This window comes from Pleurodeles waltl, chromosome 7, assembly GCF_031143425.1.
Source record: "Pleurodeles waltl isolate 20211129_DDA chromosome 7, aPleWal1.hap1.20221129, whole genome shotgun sequence".
In the NCBI taxonomy this organism is placed as follows: domain Eukaryota; kingdom Metazoa; phylum Chordata; class Amphibia; order Caudata; family Salamandridae; genus Pleurodeles; species Pleurodeles waltl.
This window is the reverse complement of record NC_090446.1, coordinates 1,384,951,609-1,384,972,559: the sequence shown is the minus strand read 5'-3', so window position 1 is coordinate 1,384,972,559 and position 20,951 is coordinate 1,384,951,609.

Below are 20,951 nucleotides of genomic sequence, written 5' to 3'. Positions count from 1 at the left end.
AGGTTTTTGTATAGAAAAATATATTTTCTTAGTTTATTTTAAGAACCACAGGTTCAAATTTTACATGTAATACTTCAAATGAAAGGTATTGCAGGTAGGTACTTTAGGAACTTTGAATAATCAAAATAGCATATACACTTTTCAAATAAATCACATATAGCTATTTTAAAACTAGACACTGCAATTTTCACAGTTCCTAGGGGGAGTAAGAGTTTGTTAGTTCTTGCAGGTAAGTGAAACCACCTACGGGGTTCAAGTTTGGGTCCAAAGTAGCCCACTGTTGGGGGTTCAGAGCAACCCCAAAGTTACCACACCAGCAGCTCAGGGCCGGTCAGGTGCAGAGGTCAAAGAGGTGCCCAAAACACATAGGCTTCAATGGAGAAGGGGGGTGCCCCGGTTCCAGTCTGCCAGCAGGTAAGTACCCGCGTCTTCGGGGGGCAGACCAGGGGGGTTTTGTAGGGCACCGGGGGGGGACACAAGTTAGCACAGAAAGTACACCCTCAGCAGCACGGGGCGGCCGGGTGCAGTGTGCAAACACACGTCAGGTTTCCAATGTAAATCAATGGGAGACCAAGGGGTCTCTTCAGCGATGCAGGCAGGCAAGGGGGGGGGGTCCTCAGGGTAGCCACCACCTGGGCAAGGGAGAGGGCCTCCTGGGGGTCACTCCTGCACTGGAGTTCCGATCTTTCAGGTCCTGGGGGCTGCGGGTGCAGAGTCTTTACCAGGCGTCGGGATCTGGGAGTCAGGCAGTCACGGTCAGGGGGAGCCTCGGGATTCCCTCTGCAGGCGTCGTTGTGGGGGCTCACAGGGGACAACTCTGGCTACTCACGGTCTCGCAGTCGCCGGGGAGTCCTTCCTGAAGTGTTGTTTCTCCACAAGTCGAGCCGGGGGCGTCGGGTGTAGAGTAGCAAGTCTCACGATTCCGGCGGGAAACACAGTTGTTTTAAAGTTGCTCCTTTGAAACAAAGTTGCAGTCTTGGGTGAACAGAGCCGCTGTCCTCTGGAGTTTCTTGGTCCTTCTAGAGCAGGGCAGTCCTCTGAGGATTCAGAGGTCGCTGGTCCCTGGGGAGGGCGTCGCTGGAGCAGTGTCTTTAGAAGGGGGGAGACAGGCCGGTAGAGCTGGGGCCAAAGCAGTTGGTGTCTCCGTCTTCTCTGCAGGGTTTTTCAGCTTAGCAGTCCTCTTCTTCTTAGGTTGCAGGAATCTGAGTTCTTAGGTTCTGGGGAGCCCCTAAATACTGAATTTAGGGGTGTGTTTAGGTCTGGGAGGGCAGTAGCCAATGACTACTGTCCTTGAGGGTGGCTACACCCTCTTTGTGCCTCCTCCCTGAGGGGAGGGGGGCACATCCCTATTCCTATTGGGGGAATCCTCCATCTGCAAGATGGAGGATTTCTAAAAGTCAGAGTCACCTCAGCTCAGGACACCTTAGGGGCTGTCCTGACTGGCCAGTGACTCCTCCTTGTTTTTCTCATTATCTCTCCTGGACTTGCCACCAAAAGTGGGGGCTGTGTCCAGGGGGCGGGCATCTCCACTAGCTGGAGTGCCCTGGGGCATTGTAACACGAAGCCTGAGCCTTTGAGGCTCACGGCTAGGTGTAACAGTTCCTGCAGGGGGGAGGTGTGAAGCACCTCCACCCAGAGCAGGCTTTTGTTTCTGTCCTCAGAGAGCACAAAGGCCCTCACCGCATGGGGTCAGAAACTCGTCTCTCAGCAGCAGGCTGGCACAGATCAGTCAGTCCTGCACTGAACAATTGGGTAAAATACAGGGGGCATCTCTAAGAGGCCCTCTGTGTGTATTTTTTTAATAAATCCAACACTGGCATCAGTGTGGGTTTATTATTCTGAGAAGTTTGATACCAAACTTCCCAGTATTCAGTGTAGCCATTATGGAGCCTTGGAGTTCGTTTTTGACAGACTCCCAGACCATATACTCTTATGGCTACCCTGCACTTACAATGGCTAAGGTTTTGCTTAGACACTGTAGGGGCATAGTGCTCATGCACCTATGCCCTCACCTGTGGTATAGTGCACCCTGCCTTAGGGCTGTAAGGCCTGCTAGAGGGGTGACTTACCTATGCCACAGGCAGTGTGGGGTTGGCATGGCACCCTGAGGGGAGTGCCATGTCGACTTAGTCATTTTCTCCCCACCAGCACACACAAGCTGGCAAGCAGTGTGTCTGTGCTGAGTGAGGGGTCCCTAGGGTGGCATAAGACATGCTGCAGCCCTTAGAGACCTTCCCTGGCATCAGGGCCCTTGGTACCAGGGGTACCAGTTACAAGGGACTTACCTGGGTGCCAGGGTTGTGCCAATTGTGGAGACAATGGTACATTTTAGGTGAAAGAACACTGGTGCTGGGGCCTGGTTAGCAGGGTCCCAGCACACTTCTCAGTCAAGTCAGCATCAGTATCAGGCAAAAAGTGTGGGGGGGGGGGGGTAACTGCAACAGGGAGCCATTTCCTTACACAAGCCCCCCCCAGCCCACAGGCCAGGAGACTCAAAGCTGGGAGAGTCTTCCTAGTCTGTCAGGCGAGGAAGAGTAGAGGAAATAGGCTGATTTGTTGCAGGGCCTACTCTGCCTTACATCCTCCTGTTCAGGTCATTCCCTCTGGGGAACTGACCCACTTCCACAGTGATAGGACCTAGTCTGAATTGCCTCTTGTCTGTGTCTTTAATGTCTCCACCCATTCTCTCTATTTTGGGGTTAGAGGTATCCACCTCTGCTAATCTTATTTTAGCCAGGGTCACCCCTAGCTTACCCAGAGCTGGAGTAACCCCACCATGACCAATAGGGTAAGGGGGCCTAACTTGCTATTTGGCATGGGGTCAGACCACCATGCCAAGGATAGTGCAGCCATAATGGCTAACACCCAGCAGAGGCCACTGACAGCTGTCAGTTCCCAGAACCACACCTTTAGCTCTTCACCTACAAGGGAAGGGGCTAAGTTACAGGTTTCTTTGGGTTCAGGGTGCCTGTCTGCTGTATTAAAGTGGGGGGTTACCACATCTTGTAGTAAACACCCTTCTTCCACTCTTTCTTCTGTTAGCTGAGGAGCCACCCACTCAGGCTTAACAGTTGCCTGAATAGCCAGGACTTCTTGTGGGTCAGGTTGGACTTTACCAGTGCCACTTTGGGAGTTCTCCCCTACTGGAGCAGAATCTCCTTGGCTTGTTGGAACCTTGGCTAAAGGTTGTCCACCCTTCCTACACTGTTTTCTTTTCTTTTTCTTCTGGGGCCTGCTTGCAGTTACTGCAGGGGCAGGACCTCCAGAATCCTTGGGAGAGGACTGGCACTGGACCATTTCCTCTCTTGTGCTCTGACTAACCTCTGGGTAGTCATTTCCAAGGAGACAATCAAGGGGGAGGTCTGTACTGACTACCACCCTTCTCCAGCTAAAAGTCCCACCCACTTCTATGGGCACAAAAGCCACAGGCCTATCAGTGACCCTGTCTGGGCTAACTCTTACTCTGGCAGTCTCACCTGGGATGTACTGGTTTGAGAACACCAGCCTGTCATGCACAATAGTGTGACTGGCACAAGTGTCTCTCAGGGCAGTGGCTGGAATTCCATTCACCAGTAGGTGGTGGAAGTGTCTACTTCCCTCTGGAATCTCCAACTCACCTGTTGGGCCCTTCTTCCAGTTGAAGGCTATGAAGACCTCCTCATCTGAGGAGTCATCCCCAATGGCTACACTGGTTACCCCTGGGATTTTGCTAGGGGGTTTGTTTTTGGGACAAGAAGTGTCCTTGGTGTGGTGCCCTGTCTGTCTACAGTTATGGCACCATGCCTTAGTGGCATCCCAGTTCTTACCCTGGTACCCACCTTTGTTTTGGGTTGTGTCTTGGGGCCCACCCACCTGGTCTGGTTTTTGGGGGCCTACAGAGGACTCTTTCTCTTTGTTTCTAGTGTCACCCACTTTCTCCTGGGGAGGCTTTGTAACCCCTTTCTTTTGGTGACCCCCAGTGGAAGTTTTGGTTACCCTAGTCTTGACCCAGTGGTCTGCCTTCTTTCCCAATTCTTGGGGAGAAATTGGACCTAGGTCTACCAGATACTGATGCAACTTTTCATTGAAGCAGTTACTTAAAATGTGTTCTTTCATAAACAAATTATAAAGCCCAACATAGTCATGCACTTCATTTCCAGTTACCCAACCATCCAATGTTTTCACTGAGTAGTCTAAAAAATCAACCCAGGTCTGGCTCGAGGATTTTTGAGCCCCCCTGAACCTAATCCTGTACTCCTCAGTGGAGAATCCAAAGCCCTCAATCAGGGTAGCCTTCATGAGGTCATAAGATTCTGCATCTTTACCAGAGAGAGTGAGGAGTCTATCCCTACACTTTCCAGTGAACATTTCCCAAAGGAGAGCACCCCAGTGAGATCTGTTTACTTTTCTGGTTGCACAAGCCCTCTCAAAAGCTGTGAACCATTTGGTGATGTCATCACCATCTTCATATTTAGTTACAATCCCTTTTGGGATTTTCAACATGTCAGGAGAATCTCTGACCCTATTTATGTTGCTGCCACCATTGATGGGACCAAAACCCATCTCTTGCTTTCCCTTTCTATGGCTAGGAGCTGTCTCTCTAAAGCCAATCTTTTGACCATCCTGGCTAACAGTAGGTCATCTTCACTGAGGCTATCCTCAGTGATTCCAGAGGTGCTGGACCCTCCTGTGAGAGAAGCAGCATCTCTGACTATCACATTTGGAGTCAGGGCTTGAGGGGCCCTGATCTCCCTAATTAGGACTGGAGGGGGGGAATTCTCCTCCAGGTCACTAGCTTCTTCCTCTGGGAGGTCATCCTCAGAGGGGTTGGCTTTGTCAAACTCTGCCAGCAGCTCCTGGAGCTGTGCTTTGGAAGGGCTTATGCCAACTTGTATTTTCTTTATTTTGCAGAGAGACCTTAACTCCCTCATCTTAAGATGGAGGTAAGGGGTGATGTCGAGTTCCATCACATTCTCTTCTGCATTAGACATTATGGGGGTCATTACAACCCTGGCGGACGGTGTTAAAGGTGCGGTAATACCGCAAACAGTCAGACGGACAAAAAAAGGGAATTATGACCCTGGCGGAAACCGCCAACAAAGACAGCCACTTTAACACTTCGCCCGCCACGGCGGTACAGACAAGCAGCGCGGCGGTCACCGCCAACAGACAGGCGGAAGACAATGTACCGCCCACAGTATCACAACAGGCCAATCCGCCACCTTTTCCGGGGCGGATTCACCGTGGATAAAAACACGGCGGAAACAGCTATTGCTATGGGAAAACGCTCACCTTCTACACATCCCTCGAGGAATGACGACTCCATGGACCCGGAACTCCAAATACTACCTGCCCTTGTCTTTCTGCTCCTTCACGACCAACAGCGACGTAGGCGCAGAAGATACCGGTGAGTACAGCACCTACGACACGGGGGAGGAGGGAGGCAAAAGTTAGGGGGACACCCACCAAACACCCCCACCCTCGCATATTGCAACATACACACCAATGCAGTCACAAAAATCACAGTAACAACCCACAATTCCTCCGGAAGAATGCAAAGACAATGCGAATTTTGGTCAAACTTTGTAATGTGCCAATATACATGTCAGACAAAAATATACAAATATAAGTATTATAAAATCATTCTTATTTACATATATACAATCCAAGAAGTAGTGCAGATATGTACACAACAATGTCCGTGCACAAACAGTCCAAAAATGCATGGGAGAGGCACACAATAGATACCTGACCAAAATCGGAGAGAACACTGCCAGGGCATCAGATAGAAACACTACAGGCACCTCAGGGGGAAGGGAAGGAGGGGCACCTCAGCCACATGAATGCAAAGCCAGATCCACGACGGGGCTCCATGCCCATTGATGTATCCTGGGGAGTGCAAAGCCACAGTCTCTCAAGTCTCTACAGTGGGTGGGTAGGCCACTTTTCAATCCTGGGGAGTGCAAAGCCACAGTCTCTCAAGTCTCTACAGTGGGTGGGTTTCCCACTGTCACATCCTGGGGAGTGCAAAGCCACAGTCTCTCAAGTCTCTACAGTGGGTGGGTTGCCCACTGTCACATCCTGGGGAGTGCAAAGCCACAGTCTCTCAAGTTGATGCAGGTCCATACTGGTACTGGGGGGTGACTGGCGCCCAGACTGGATGAGTCTCCCCGTGAAAGGTAGTGTCCTGTCACTGTCCCAGCTGCACATGGGATAAGGATGCCTGATGTGGGGGGCCATTCATTCCTACCCGGTGCATTGCCCTGTTGAGCGGTGCTATGACATGGCGGTCTTTGCCTTCTTCAGCGGTGCTTTGACATTGCGGTCTTTGCCCTGTTCAGCGGTGCTATGACATGGCGGTCTTTGCCCTGTTCAGCGGTGCTTTGACATGGCGTCTTTGCCCTGTTCAGCGGTGCTATGACATGGCGGTCTTTGCCCTGTTCAGTGGTGCTATGACATGGCGGTCTTTGCCCTGTTCAGCGGTGCTTTGACATGGCAGTCTTTGCCCTGTTCAGCGGTGCTATGCCCTCTTCAGCGGTCCTTTGACATGGCGGTCTTTGCCCTGTTCAGCGGTGCTATGACATGGCGGTCTTTGCCCTCTTCAGCGGTGCTATGACATGGCGGTCTTTGCCCTCTTCAGCGGTGCTATGACATGGCGGTCTTTGCCCTGTCAGCGGTGCTTTGACATGGCGGTCTTTGCCCTGTTCAGCGGTGCTATGACATGGCGGTCTTTGCCCTCTTCAGCGGTGCTTTGACATGGCGGTCTTTGCCCTCTTCAGCGGTGCTATGACATGGCGGTTCTGGTACGGACATTGGTGTGTGGCATGACGATTTCCACATTGGACATTGGTGTGTGGCATGACGATCTCCATACTGGACATTGGTGTGTGGCATGACGATTTCCACACTGGACATTGGTATGTGGCATGACGTTCCATCATTGCCCAGCGTGGCTGTGGCATCCTGGCCCCGCTTGGGCTGTGACTCCGGCGGTGGTCTCTGGACCAGTGACGATACTTGAGCCCTCCTGGGCTGTGACTCTGGCGGTGGTCTCTGGACCAGTGACGATACTTGAGCCCTCCTGGGCTGTGGCTCTGGCGGTGCTCTCTGGACCAGTGACGATACTTGAGCCCTCCTGGGCTGTGGCTCTGGCGGTGGCCTCTGGACCAGTGACGATACTTGAGCCCTCCTGGGCTGTGGCTCTGGCAGTGGTCTCTGGACCAGTGACGATACTTGAGCCCTCCTGGGCTGTGACTCTGGCGGTGCTCTCTGGACCAGTGACGACGGTGCTGGCGGTTGTGTCTGGACCGCCGGAAATGATGGCGCACTTCTCCGCCGTGACACTCACAACAGGCTGGGCAGACTTCCTCTGGACCTTCCCCACCTTTTTTGGAGTTACAGCTGACTCACCAATCGCCTTCGATCCCATTTCACTTGTTGTCCCACCAGGAGTCTTGACACGGTCCCATCGTCCACTCTCCAATTTCGGAGCCTTTACAGGGGGTGGGCTGCCAGTGCCTTGGCTCCAGGTCCTACTGCCTGCCCTGGTGGACGGTGCACTCCAAAATCCTTGAACAGGCACCACTGGTACTGGAGGATTTTTGGCTGAGGCGCTACGACGGAACTGATGAATTGGGGGGGGGCAAAAAGGTCAATTTGACAGAGGGACAGTTTCTGACGAACACTGGGATGGGTAGCTGGAGGGGGTCTGGGAGTGGAGGAAGAGGAGGTGGTTGTAGGAGGTGTCACTTTAGCTGTTTTGGGTGCAGGTGCAGGTACTGGAGGCTGTCGTGAGGTGGATGGATGTTGGGTGAGTGATTGCCGGCGTTTGGATACTTTGGGAGGGGGCGTCACAGACACACTGGGAGAGGACACAGGGGACGTGTAAATGGCAGTGGAGGTGGTGAGTGCAGGTGAGCGGCGTGTGGTGCTGGGTGTCCTGGTGCGAGTCCTAATGCCTGTAGATGTGGTGCATGCAGGTGTGTGTGTAGACGAGACTGGGAGGGAGGAGGGAGAAGAGGAGGAGGGGGACACAGTGGAGACAGTGGATGTTGCTGTGTCTGTATGGGTGTGATTCTTGTGTGAGTGCCTGTGGTGTGTGTGGTGCCTATGTTTGCTTGAGCTACTTGTGTGTGTTGACTTGTCTGCATGCTAGTCTGTAGGTGTGCTTGGGATGGGCTGGGATACAGGGGATTGGGTCTGGGTGGAGGAAGTTGGAGGGGGGAGGCTGGACACAGGGACAATTGCTGCCATCAGTGCTGAGGCAAGTTTGCAGGGTTCGCTGAAGGGCAGCCTGACCAGAATGAATGCCCTCCAGGAATGCATTACCGTGTTGCAACGCCCTTTCTACACCCTGGATGGCATTCACAATGGTAGACTGCCCAACATTGAGTGACCTGAGGAGGTCAATGGCCTCCTCACTGAGGGCAGCAGGGGTGACTAGGGCAGGGCCTGAGGTGCCTGGGGCGAACGTGATGCCCACCCTCCTGGGTGAGCGGGCACAGGGCGAACGCTGAGGGGCTGCTGGGAGGGTGGTGCTGGTAGGGGGGGTGGCGGCTGTACCTGTAGAAGTGGGGCGCACAGATGGTGCCGCCACCACAGGGGAGCTCACATCGGCGGACGAGTCTGTGTCGCTGGTTGGTGATCCGGTGGCCGACGTGAAGCTCCCCTCTGCACATGCGATTTCATGGATATGGCCTACATGGCAATGTTGGAAATCTAAGCACATGGGTGCCACAGGGGCAACTATACCTCAACTTGCTAATTTTCTGAGGTGGGGTAGAGTGCCACATGGCCTACATTACGGAGGGGCCTTGCCTAACTAACTCGCCCTGGCCTAGGGACACCCACAGCCCACCTCCCCCACCCAGACACCTCCACTGCACGCAAAGTCAGCAGAATGAGGTTGTACTCACCCCCTTGTGTCTGCTGTGATGTCCTTAAGCACCCATCCAACTCCGGGTAGGCCACCGCCAGGATCCGGAACATCAGGGGGGTCATGGTACGACAGGCACCCCTCCCACGTTGGGAGGCCATCCCCAGCTGAGCCTCCGCCATCTTCTTGCTGCAGCGGCGAATGTCCTCCCATCTCTTCCGGCAGTGGGTGCCCCGTCTCTGGTGGGCCCCCAGGGTCCGGACCTCCTTGGCGATGGCATGCCAAATGTCCCTCTTCTGGTGTGCACTGACCTACATGACATGCAGAGGGGAAGAGGAAAAGTCATTACCAATTGCACCATCAATGTGTGTGGCCCCCTCCATACTCTGACCATGTGGCCCATTTATTCCCATGCTTTACTGTAGTATGACTTCTGCCCCCTTCCCTCTTCCACCCAGCCCTGTCCACCCAGGCCTAGCCCCTACAACGTGCTCCCTGTGTACTAACCTGTTAGTCTGGAGGACCGTAGAGTAGCGTGTACTGGGGGAGGACCACATCCACAAGTTTCTCCAACTCCTGTGCAGTGAAGGCAGGGGCCCTTTCCCCAGACGCAGCAGCCATCGTCGCTTCCAGACCGAGGTCACAGCAGCACTAGCAGTGTAGGTCCTCTCCTGTCGAAGCTGAGGTATCTAGTGATTGAAGAGATAGAAAACGGTGGTGACGTCCGCGGCGGGGCGCATCATCACCGCCGGCGCACCTGTTCATTGGCTCCTGGGACCCATAGGGTCCAATGTTAACCAATGCAGCATTGCGCCACGCTCTACGACCGCCTACCGCGACGGTGTGCAACGCCAGCGCTGTTACCCCACAATCCCATTGTCCCACTTTAGAGGTCAGGCAGCCGCCATTTCAGGTGCCCACATGGATTCATTTTCAACTGCGTCACACATACTGAGGCCTACACTCAACACACATACAGGAAGGGTTTATTGTCTGGTGTAGTCTTGTGTGTGACTGTGGGTACATACCTGGAGGAATAGTGACTGTTTCTTCGCTGTTGTCCTTCGTAGGCACCGTCAGCTGGGACATATGAGAAGATGGCGGAATCCGCTGGTGTACCGACCGCTGGTGGACCTGTTGACAATGGAGGAGCGACATTTAATCGTGACCTACAGGTTTGACCGTGCCACAATCCAGGAACTGTGTACCCAGTTGGAGCCAGAGCTGATGTTACCAATCCGCCATCCGACTGGAATCCCCCCTGACGTGCAGGTGCTGTCAGTGCTCCATTTCCTTGCAAGTGGGTCATTTCAGACAACAGTGGCCATGGCATCAGGGATGTCCCAGCCTATGTTTTCCAACGTCTTGTCCAGAGTGTTGTCTGTGCTGCTGAAACACGTAAGGAGATACATCATTTTCCCTGAGGTGGAGGATTTGGCTACAGTGAAAGGTGACTTCTATGCCCTTGGACATATCCCCAACGTCATAGGTGCCATTGATGGGACCCGTGTAGCTCTGGTCCCCCCCGCAGGAGTGAACAGGTGTACAGGAACAGGAAGAGTTATCATTCGATGAATGTCCAGATGGTCTGTTTGGCAGATCAGTACATCTCGCAGGTAAATGATATGTTCCCTGGCTCAGTGCATGACGCCTACATCCTGCGCAATAGCAGCATCCCTGATATGATGGGTCAACTCCAGAGGCACCGTGTATGGCTATTGGGGGACTCTGGTTACCCCATCCTTTCCTGGCTATTGACCCCAGTGAGGAATCCCAGGACCAGGGCAGAGGAACGCTACAATGAGGCCCATGGGCGGACTAGGAGGGTTATCGAGCGCACCTTCGGCCTTCTTAAGGCCAGGTTCAGGTGCCTCCATATGACAGGTGGATCCCTATTCTACTCACCGAAGAAGGTGTGCGACATCATCATCGCCTGCTCCATGCTCCATAACTTGGCATTGCGACGCCAGGTGCCTTTTCTGCAGGAGGATGATCCAGATGACGGTGTTGTAGCAGCTGTAGAGCCTGTGGAGCCTGTGGACAGTGATGAGGATGAAGCTGAGGACGATGAAAACGACAACAGGGAGTCAGTCATACAGCAATATTTCCAGTGACACACAGGTGAGAACTTTTTATTTTTTACCATTACATTGACTTTCACACATCTACCTCTATCCTGTACCTCCATTTCACTCACTATTTGTTAACTGAGTTGTCCCCTTCCATTTCAGTTTCACAAATGTGGTAACCTACGTGTCAACTGTTTGCATCCTTGAAGGGCTTGTGATGTGTGACATAGGTATGTTAGCCTTCCAATGGGTAACCCATTATGAAACTGTAATTGACAATACAGATTTACAATTCATAGACCTACTCAATTTTTTTTTGGTGTTTCAAGGGTGTTTATTTAAGTGCAAAAAAATTAAGGGGGGTTGTAAAATGGTGATGGGTGATGGTGGAGGAATGTCCATGGCAGAGTCCAGTCTATTAGTCTCACAGGTACATTGCACATCTGGGCATTGGAAGTGGAGCTGGGGCAGTTCCGATTTGGGCAGGGTAACAAAGTGGGACAGTGGGAAGACAATCAGGGTGGTCTTATTTCCTGTCGGGGGTCTTGCCATCTTGCTCTGTCCTGTTCCTGGATCTCAGGGACCGCTTGCGGGGTGGTTCTCCATCTGCAGGGGGTGGGGTGTTGGTGTGGTGGTGCCTCCTGTCCACTAGCGCCGGCGGACGTGGTGGGCAGTTCGTCGTCCTGGCTAGTGTCAGGGGCCCCTTGGAGTGCCACGGTGTCCCTCAAGGTCTTTTGAATGTCCATCAGCACCCCTACGATGGTGCCCAGGGCGGAGCCGATGGTCCGGAGCTCCTCCCTGAACCCCAAATATTGTTCCTCCTGCAGACGCAGGGTCTCCTGCAACTTGTCCAGGACCGTGGCCATCGTCTCCTGGGAGTGGTGGTATGCTCCCATGATGGAGGAGAGGGCCTCGTTGAGAGTGGGTTCCCTTGGCCTGTCCTCCCTCTGTCGCACAGCAGCCCTACCAGTTCCCCTATGTTCCTGGGCCTCCGTCCCCTGGACCGTGTGCCCACTACCACTGCCCCCAGGTCCCTGTTGTTGTTGGGGTGGTGGGTTAACCTGGGTGCCCTGTAGTGGTGGACACACCGCTGATTGACCTGTCCTGGGTAGGGAGGTTTGGGCCCGCTGGGTGGGTGCTGTGCTGGTGTTACCAGAGGGTGGAAGCTCGGTGTTGGGCTGTGGCTGGGCAAGGGGAACCAACTGTCCCGAGGCCCACGATGGTCCGGGCTGGTCATCAAGATCCAGGGGTGCAGAGCTGCTGTCGTCACTGTGGGCCTCTTCTGGGGGTGGAGTGGTGTTGTCTGGGCCCTCTGGTGTGGTGACGTTCCTTCGGGTTCCTGCAGGGGTATAAGTACATGATTATTGCATGTGTGTGTTTCATGGTGTGCAATGGTTGGGTGTGCGTGAACCCCAGTGCAGGCATTCCTGTGGGGGGGCTTGTGTGCTGATGGTTGGGGGGTGTTCTGGGTCTATTCAGTGGGCATGCTTTGGTGATGGGTGTCCATGCTTAGTTATGTCATGCAGGGCTTGGGGTTGGGATGGGTGGTTGTTGTCATGGGTAGATAGGTAAGGATTTGGGGTGATAGGGGAGGGTGTGATGGTGGGGGTGTGTGATATCATGCAGATAGGGTGGGGGTTATGATAGTTAAGAGTTGACTTACCAGTGTCCGTTCCTCCAACGACTCCTCCGAGGCCCTCAGGATGCAAGATGGACAAGACTTGCTCCTTCCATGTTGTTAGTTGAGGGGGAGGAGGTGGTGGTCCGCCGCCAGTCCGCTGTACCGCGATGTGGTGCCTGGATACCGTTGAACGCACCTTCCCCCGTAGGTCGTTCCACCTCTTCCTGATGTCCTCCCTATTTCTTGGGTGCTGTCCCACAGCATTGACCCTGTCGACTATTCTTTGCCATAGCTCCATCTTCCTGGCTATTGATGTGTGCTGTACCTGTGAGCCAAATAGCTGTGGCTCTACCCGGATGATTTCCTCCACCATGACCCTGAGCTCCTCCTCGGAGAAGCGGGGGTGTCTTTGGCGTGACATGGGGTGGTGTGTGTGATGTGTGGGGTGGTGTATGTGTTGATGAGTGTGGTGAGTATAGTGGTATGTGGTGTTTTGTGCTTGGATGTTGCGTGGGTGATGGTGTTGTGTGCCTCTGTGTGATGGGGTTGTCTGTTCTGTGCTATCTCTCTGGCCTTCGTTCGTGAATTGTGGTCGTAGGGGTTTGTGGGTGATGTGGGTGTGTGTTTTATATTGTGTTGGGTGTGTGGGAGTGGTGTGTGTATGTGTATCAGGTGTGTGTATTTTGAATTGTCCAATGTGGCGGTGTTTTGGAGATGTGTGTGTATTTTGAGTGCGGCGGTGTGTACCGCCAATGGAATACCGCGGTTGAAAGACCGCCGCGTGGATTCGTGGGTCGTAATAGCATGGGCGTGTTTCTGTTTGCGTGGAGGTGGAGGATTTGTTTCCGCATGTTTATCGCTGACCTTTGGTGTGGCGGTATTGTGTGGGTGTCTGAATTTCGGCGGATTCCGTGATGTGTGTCATAATAGCTGTGGCGGTCTACCGCGGCTGCGGCGGTGTATTGGCGGTCTTCTGCACGGCGGTAAGCACCTTATACCGCCAATGTTGTAATGACCCCCTATGTTTCTAAAAGTTGGAATACTTTTTAAGAATCTAAAACTATCTCTAGAACTTAATTCAAACTTTCACAAAACTTTTTAAACTCTAAAAGAAATGCTAACAGGGACTAACACAAGGCCCTAGCAGGACTTTTAAAATTGTAGAAAAATAGCTCAAATTGCAAAAATCAGTTTCTAATGACAATTTTTGGAATTTAGTCGTGTGATCAGGTATTGGCTGAGTAGTCCAGCAAATGCAAAGTCTTGTACCCCACCGCTGATCCACCAATGTAGGAAGTTGGCTCTGTATGCACTATTTCAAAGTAAGGAATAGTATGCACAGAGTCCAAGGGTTCCCCTTAGAGGTAAATAGTGGCAAAAAGAGATAATACTAATGCTCTATTTTGTGGTAGTGTGGTCGAGCAGTAGGCCTATCAAAGGAGTAGTATTAAGCATTTGTTGTACACACACAGGCAATATATGAGGAACACACACTCAGAGACAATTCCAGGCCAATAGGTTTTTGTATAGAAAAATATATTTTCTTAGTTTATTTTAAGAACCACAGGTTCAAATTTTACAGGTAATACTTCAAATGAAAGGTATTGCAGGTAGGTACTTTAGGAACTTTGAATAATCAAAATAGCATATACACTTTTCAAATAAATCACATATAGCTATTTTAAAACTAGACACTGCAATTTTCACAGTTCCTAGGGGGAGTAAGAGTTTATTAGTTCTTGCAGGTAAGTGAAACCACCTACGGGGTTCAAGTTTGGGTCCAAAGTAGCCCACCGTTGGGGGTTCAGAGCAACCCCATAGTTACCACACCAGCAGCTCAGGGCCGGTCAGGTGCAGAGGTCAAAGAGGTGCCCAAAACACATAGGCTTCAATGGAGAAGGGGGGTGCCCCGGTTCCAGTCTGCCAGCAGGTAAGTACCCGCGTCTTCGGGGGGCAGACCAGGGGGGTTTTGTAGGGCACTGGGGGACACACAAGTTAGCACAGAAAGTACACCCTCAGCAGCACGGGGGCGGCCGGGTGCAGTGTGCAAACACTAGTCGGGTTTCCAATGTAAATCAATGGGAGACCAAGGGGTCTCTTCAGCGATGCAGGCAGGCAAGGGGGGGGCTCCTCTGGGTAGCCACCACCTGGGCAAGGGAGAGGGCCTCCTGGGGGTCACTCCTGCACTGGAGTTCCAATCTTTCAGGTCTTCTCAGGTCCTGGGGGCTGCGGGTGCAGAGTCTTTACCAGGCGTCCGGATCTGGGAGTCAGGCAGTCGCGGTCAGGGGGAGCCTCGGGATTCCCTCTGCAGGCGTCGCTGTGGGGGCTCAGGGGGGACAACTCTGGCTACTCACGGTCTCGCAGTCACCGGGGAGTCCTTCCTGAAGTGTTGTTTCTCCACAAGTCGAGCCGGGGGCATCGGGTGCAGAGTAGCAAGTCTCACGCTTCCGGCGGGAAACGCAGTTGTTTTAAAGTTGCTCCTTTGAAACAAAGTTGCAGTCTTGGGTGAACAGAGCCGCTGTCCTCTGGAGTTTCTTGGTCCTTCTAGAGCAGGGCAGTCCTCTGAGGATTCAGAGGTCGCTGGTCCCTGGGGAGAGCGTCGCTGGAGCAGTGTCTTTAGAAGGGGGGGAGACAGGCCGGTAGAGCTGGGGCCAAAGCAGTTGGTGTCTCCGTCTTCTCTGCAGGGTTTTTCAGCTTATCAGTCCTCTTCTTCTTAGGTTGCATGAATCTGAGTTCCTAGGTTCTGGGGAGCCCCTAAATACTGAATTTAGGGGTGTGTTTAGGTCTGGGAGGGCAGCAGCCAATGACTACTGTCCTTGAGGGTGGCTACACCCTCTTTGTGCCTCCTCCCTGAGGGGAGGGGGGCACATCCCTATTCCGGGAATCCTCCATCTGCAAGATGGAGGATTTCTAAAAGTCAGAGTCACCTCAGCTCAGGACACCTTAGGGGCTGTCCTGACTGGCCAGTGACTCCTCCTTGTTTTTCTCATTATCTCTCCTGGACTTGCCACCAAAAGTGGGGGCTGTGTCCAGGGGGCGGGCATCTCCACTAGCTGGAGTGCCCTGGGGCATTGTAACACGAAGCCTGAGCCTTTGAGGCTCACTGCTAGGTGTTACAGTTCCTGTAGGGGGGAGGTGTGAAGCACCTCCACCCAGAGCAGGCTTTTGTTTCTGTCCTCAGAGAGCACAAAGGCCCTCACCGCATGGGGTCAGGAACTCGTCTCTCAGCAGCAGGCTGGCACAGATCAGTCAGTCCTGCACTGAACAATTGGGTAAAATACAGGGGGCATCTCTAAGATGCCCTCTGTGTGTATTTTTTAATAAATCCAACACTGGCATCAGTGTGGGTTTATTATTCTGAGAAGTTTGATACCAAACGTCCCAGTATTCAGTGTAGCCATTATGGAGCTGTGGAGTTTGTTTTTGACAGACTCCCAGACCATATACTCTTATGGCTACCCTGCACTTACAATGGCTAAGGTTTTGCTTAGACACTGTAGGGGCATAGTGATCATGCACCTATGCCCTCACCTGTGGTATAGTGCACCCTGCCTTAGGGCTGTAAGGCCTGCTAGAGGGGTGACTTACCTATGCCACAGGCAGTGTGAGGTTGGCATGGCACCCTGAGGGGAGTGCCATGTCGACTTAGTCATTTTCTCCCCACCAGCACACACAAGCTGGCAAGCAGTGTGTCTGTGCTGAGTGAGGGGTCCCTAGGGTGGCATAAGACATGCTGCAGCCCTTAGAGACCTTCCCTGGCATCAGCGCCCTTGGTACCAGGGGTACCAGTTACAAGGGACTTACCTGGGTGCCAGGGTTGTGCCAATTGTGGAGACAATGGTACATTTTAGGTGAAAGAACACTGGTGCTGGGGCCTGGTTAGCAGGGTCCCAGCACACTTCTCAGTCAAGTCAGCATCAGTATCAGGCAAAAAGTGGGGGGGGTAACTGCAACAGGGAGCCATTTCCTTACACACTCCCTGTCCCTTCAGCTCACTCTTGCAGCTTTCTGCCTTTTCCCATTGTGACGCTTTTTTGTTTTTCTCTGCCCCTGTCTTTCCCATATGTATCTTTTGCTCGCAGTAAATGCTTGAGGCAGAAAAATAAGTGCCGGTCCCCCACACCGGAAACAACAACACACATATTAAGCACTGGGCAGAGAGTAGATTGGAGTAGATTAGAGTGGAGAGGCGTAGAGTAGAGTGGCCTTGTGTGGAGAGAAGAGGCATAGAGTGGAATGGCATGGAGTGGCAAAGAGTGGCGTAAAGTAGATGGGTATAGAGTAGAGTGGCAAAGAGTGGTTTACCATGGGATGAAGTGAAGTAGAGCGGATCGGCGATGTGTGAAGTGGTGCTGAGTGGGATGGAGTGATTATACAGCAGAGTGTCAAACAGTCACGTAGAGTGGAGTGGCATTGAGTGTTGTGGAGCAGAGTTACATAAAACAGAGTGGCATAGAGTGGAGTGGCATTGTGTAGAGTGCAGTGACGTAGAGTGGCATGGCATAGGGTGGTGTAGAGTAGATTGGTATAAAGTGGAGAGGCGTAGAGTGGAGTGGCATAGAGAAGACTGGTAAAAAGTGCGGTGGAGCAGAGTTGCATGGAGTAAAGTGGAGTGGAGTAGAATGGAGTGGTGTAGAGTAGGTTGAAGTAGAGCAGAGTGGGGAATAGAGTAGAATGATTTACAGTGGCACTGTGTGGAGTGGCTTAGAGTAGAGTGGAGTGGTGCAGTTTGCCTTAGATTGGAGTGGCATAGAGCAGAGTTGTTGGAAAATGGCTCCTTGTTGCAGTTACTTCCCCACCTTTTGCCTGATATTGATGATGACTTGACTGAGAGTGTTATGGGGTCCCTGCTAACCAGGTCCCAGCACCAGTGTTCTTTCACAAAAAATGTACCATTGTTTCCACAATTGGCACACCCCTGGCACACAGATAAAGCCCTTCTAAAAGGTACCAGTGGTACCAAGGGCTCTGTGACCAGGGAAGGTCCCTAAGGGCTGCAACATGTGTTATGCCACCCTAAGGGACCCCTCTCCTAACACATGCACACTGCCATTGCAGATTGTGTGTTTTGGTGGGTAAAAAAAGGCAACGTCGACATGGCATCCCCCTCAGGATGCCATGCACACAAAATACTGCCTATGGCATAGGTATGTCACCCCTCTAGCAGGCCTTAAAGTAGGGTGCACTATACCACAGGTGAGGGCATAGTTGCATGAGCAATATGTCCCTACAGTGTCTAAGTCCATTCTTGGACATTGTAAGTACAGTGTGGCCATATTAAGTATAGGGTCTGGGAGTTTGTTAAAACGAAATCCACAGTTCCATAATGGCTACACTGAATACTGGGAAGTTTGGTATCAAACTTCTCAGAGTAATAAACCCACACTGATGCCAGTGTTGGATTTATTAACACAAATGCACACAGAGGGCATCTTAGAGATGCCCCCTGTATTTTACCCAATCCTTCAGTGCAGGACTGACAGGTCTCTGCCAGCTTGCAATTGAGAGATGAGTTTCTGACCCCCTGGGGTGAGAGCCTTTGTGCTCTCTGAGGCCAGAAACAAAGCCTACACTGAGTGGATGTGCCTCACACCGCCCCCTGCAGGAACTGTAACACCTAGCAGTGAGCCTCAAAGGCTCAGGCTTCGCGTTACAATGCCCCAGGGCACTCCAGCTAGTGGAGATGCCTGCCCCCCCGGACACAGCCCCCACTTTTGGCAGCAAGTCCAGGGGAGATAATGAGAAAAACAAGGAGGAGTCACCCCCTCAGCCAGGTCCACCCCTAAGGCGACCAGAGCTGAAGTGACCCCCTCCTTGGAAAATCCTCCATCTTGTTTTGGAGGATTTAGCCCAGTAGGGATAGGGAAGTGCTCCCCTCCCCAAAGGGAGGGAGCACAAGGAGGGTGTAGCCACCCTCAAGGACATTAGCCATTAGCTACTGCCCTGTGACCCTAACACACCCCTAAATTCAGTATTTAGGGGCGACTCTGAACCCAGGATTTTAGATTCCTGATGACCTAACAAGAAGAAGGACTGCTGACCTGAAAACCCCGCAGAGAAGAAGGAGACGACAACTGCTTTGGCCCCAGCCCTACCGGCCTGTCTCCAGATTCAAAGAACCTGCAACAGCGACGCATCCAGCGGGCCCAGCGACCTCTGTCGACTCAGAGGACTGCCCTGCAACCCAAAGGACCAAGAAGCTCCTGTGGACAGTGGCTCTGTCCAAAACAACAAAGAAGAAACCATCTTTAAAGGGACTCCCACCTGACTTCTGCAGTGTGAGTCCCCAACACTCTGCACCTGACGCCCTGTTCTGCTTTCCCTCTTATCTCATAACCAAGTTTACAGAACCTCTCTGGAATGCACTTCTGAGTTTAAAGAAGACATTTATTGTTATTAATTCCCAACCCACAAGTTCCTGAGAGACGAAATTAGTAGATTGGAAGCACACGTTCAAAAGTAGTCGCAGCAATGAAAGCAAAATATATCAAAGTACTTCTCAGTTGCAATGTACACAGCAAATAGATGTGATTATATTATAGCATAACTTCAAAGCAAAGCATAAAAGTCAAAATTCATCACCGTATGGGCAAGGCGGCAGGGCCTATATTCAGCTTCATCTTTCTGGGGTCTGCAAGTTGATGACTCCGGTCAACTGCGAGAAAGAGGTTCTCTACCCAAACGGGAGGCAGGCAACTGACGTCTAATTCCTGTCTGAAGTCAAGCAGATTCAATCTACTTCTCTGTAGCCCAGAGTCATCCTTAAAACCAAACTCAATGTGAGAGCCGAAGAACCTTGGAGAGAGGCCAATTCTCCTGAGCTCACTCGCTCTCAGACTGGATTGCGAGGTAAACACAAAATCTGCGTGCTCTTATCAGCTAAGGTCTGGTGTGAAGAAAACAGCTTGGTCCATCTTGTGGAAAAACACAGCTTGGAGAAATACAGCTCATCTGCAATGCTCAACTGCAATGTCTAACCCCACATTAAAGCCAATAGGCAGCTAACCTAAATATCAAATGTAATGTCTAATGTCATGTCAAAGCCAATAGGCAGCTAAACTGAATACAGAATGTAATGCCTAATGCCATGTCAAAGCCAATAGGCAGCTAAACTGAATACAAAATGTAATGGCTAATGCCATGTCAAAGCCAATAGGCAGCTAAACTGAACACAACATGTAATGTGCTACTAGTAAACATTGAGCAACTAATATGCGCAGTGGTGAAACAGAAAGTCATTTGTCAAACACAATTAATAGCATCACACGCCCCTGGCCCGTGTCCAGAGAAACTAACCCTGCAGCGAGGACCCCCAGGCGGCTCCCACGACGTGTTTACCCTGAGATGACCTCCCTGCACCACCACGGTGACGCCTGCAGAGAGAATCCAGAGGATCCCCCCGGCCGCGACTTCCCGGTAACAAAGAACCCAACGCCTGGAAGAAAAGAAGCACTGCACCCGCACCCCCCAGGCCCAAGAGGAACCAACTACTGGTGCAGGAGTGACCAGCAGGTGGCCCTCATCTTTGCCCAGTCAGTGGCTGGCCAGAGAAGCCCCCCTGTGCCCTGCCTGCATCGCCAGATTGACTCCCCGGGTCCCTCCAGTGAAACCAATACAAAACCCGACGCCTAGTTAGCACACTGCACCCGGCCGCCCCTGTGCCACTGAGGGTGTATTTTGTGTGCCTGTTTTGGACCCCTCCAGTGCTCTATAAAACCCCCCTGGTCTGCTCCCCGTGGATGCAGGTACTTACCTGCTAGCAGACTGGAACCGGAGCACCCCTGGTCTCTATAGGCGCCTATGTTATTTGGGCCCCTCTTTGACCTCTGCAGCTGACCGGCCCTGTGTTGCTGGTGCTGGGTGTTTGGCGTTAACTTGAACCCTCTACGGTGGGCTGCCTATGCCCTGGAGACTGAACTTGTAAGTGCTTTACTTACCTCACAAACGTACCTGTACTTACCTCCCGCAGGAACTGTTGAATTATGCACTGTGTCCACTTTTAAAATAGCTTATTGCCATTTTATGCCAAACTGTGTACATTGCTGTTTTTTATTCAAAGTCCTATCTTTACCTATCTAAAGTACCTTACATTTAATGTACTTACCTGCAATCTGAATCTTACGGTTCCAAAATAAATTAAGAAAATAATATTTTTCTATATAAAAACCTATTGGCCTGGAGTTAAGTCGTTGAGAGTGTGCTCTCAATTATTGCTTGTGTGTGTACAACAAATGCTTAACACTACCCTCTGATAAGCCTAACTGCTCGACCACACTACCACAAATAGAGCATTAGTATTATCTATTATTGCCTCTGTCAAAGCAAAGCTTCTTGGGGAACCCCTGGACTCTGTGCACACTATCTCTCACTTTAAGATAGAATATACAGATCCAACTTCCTACAAGAG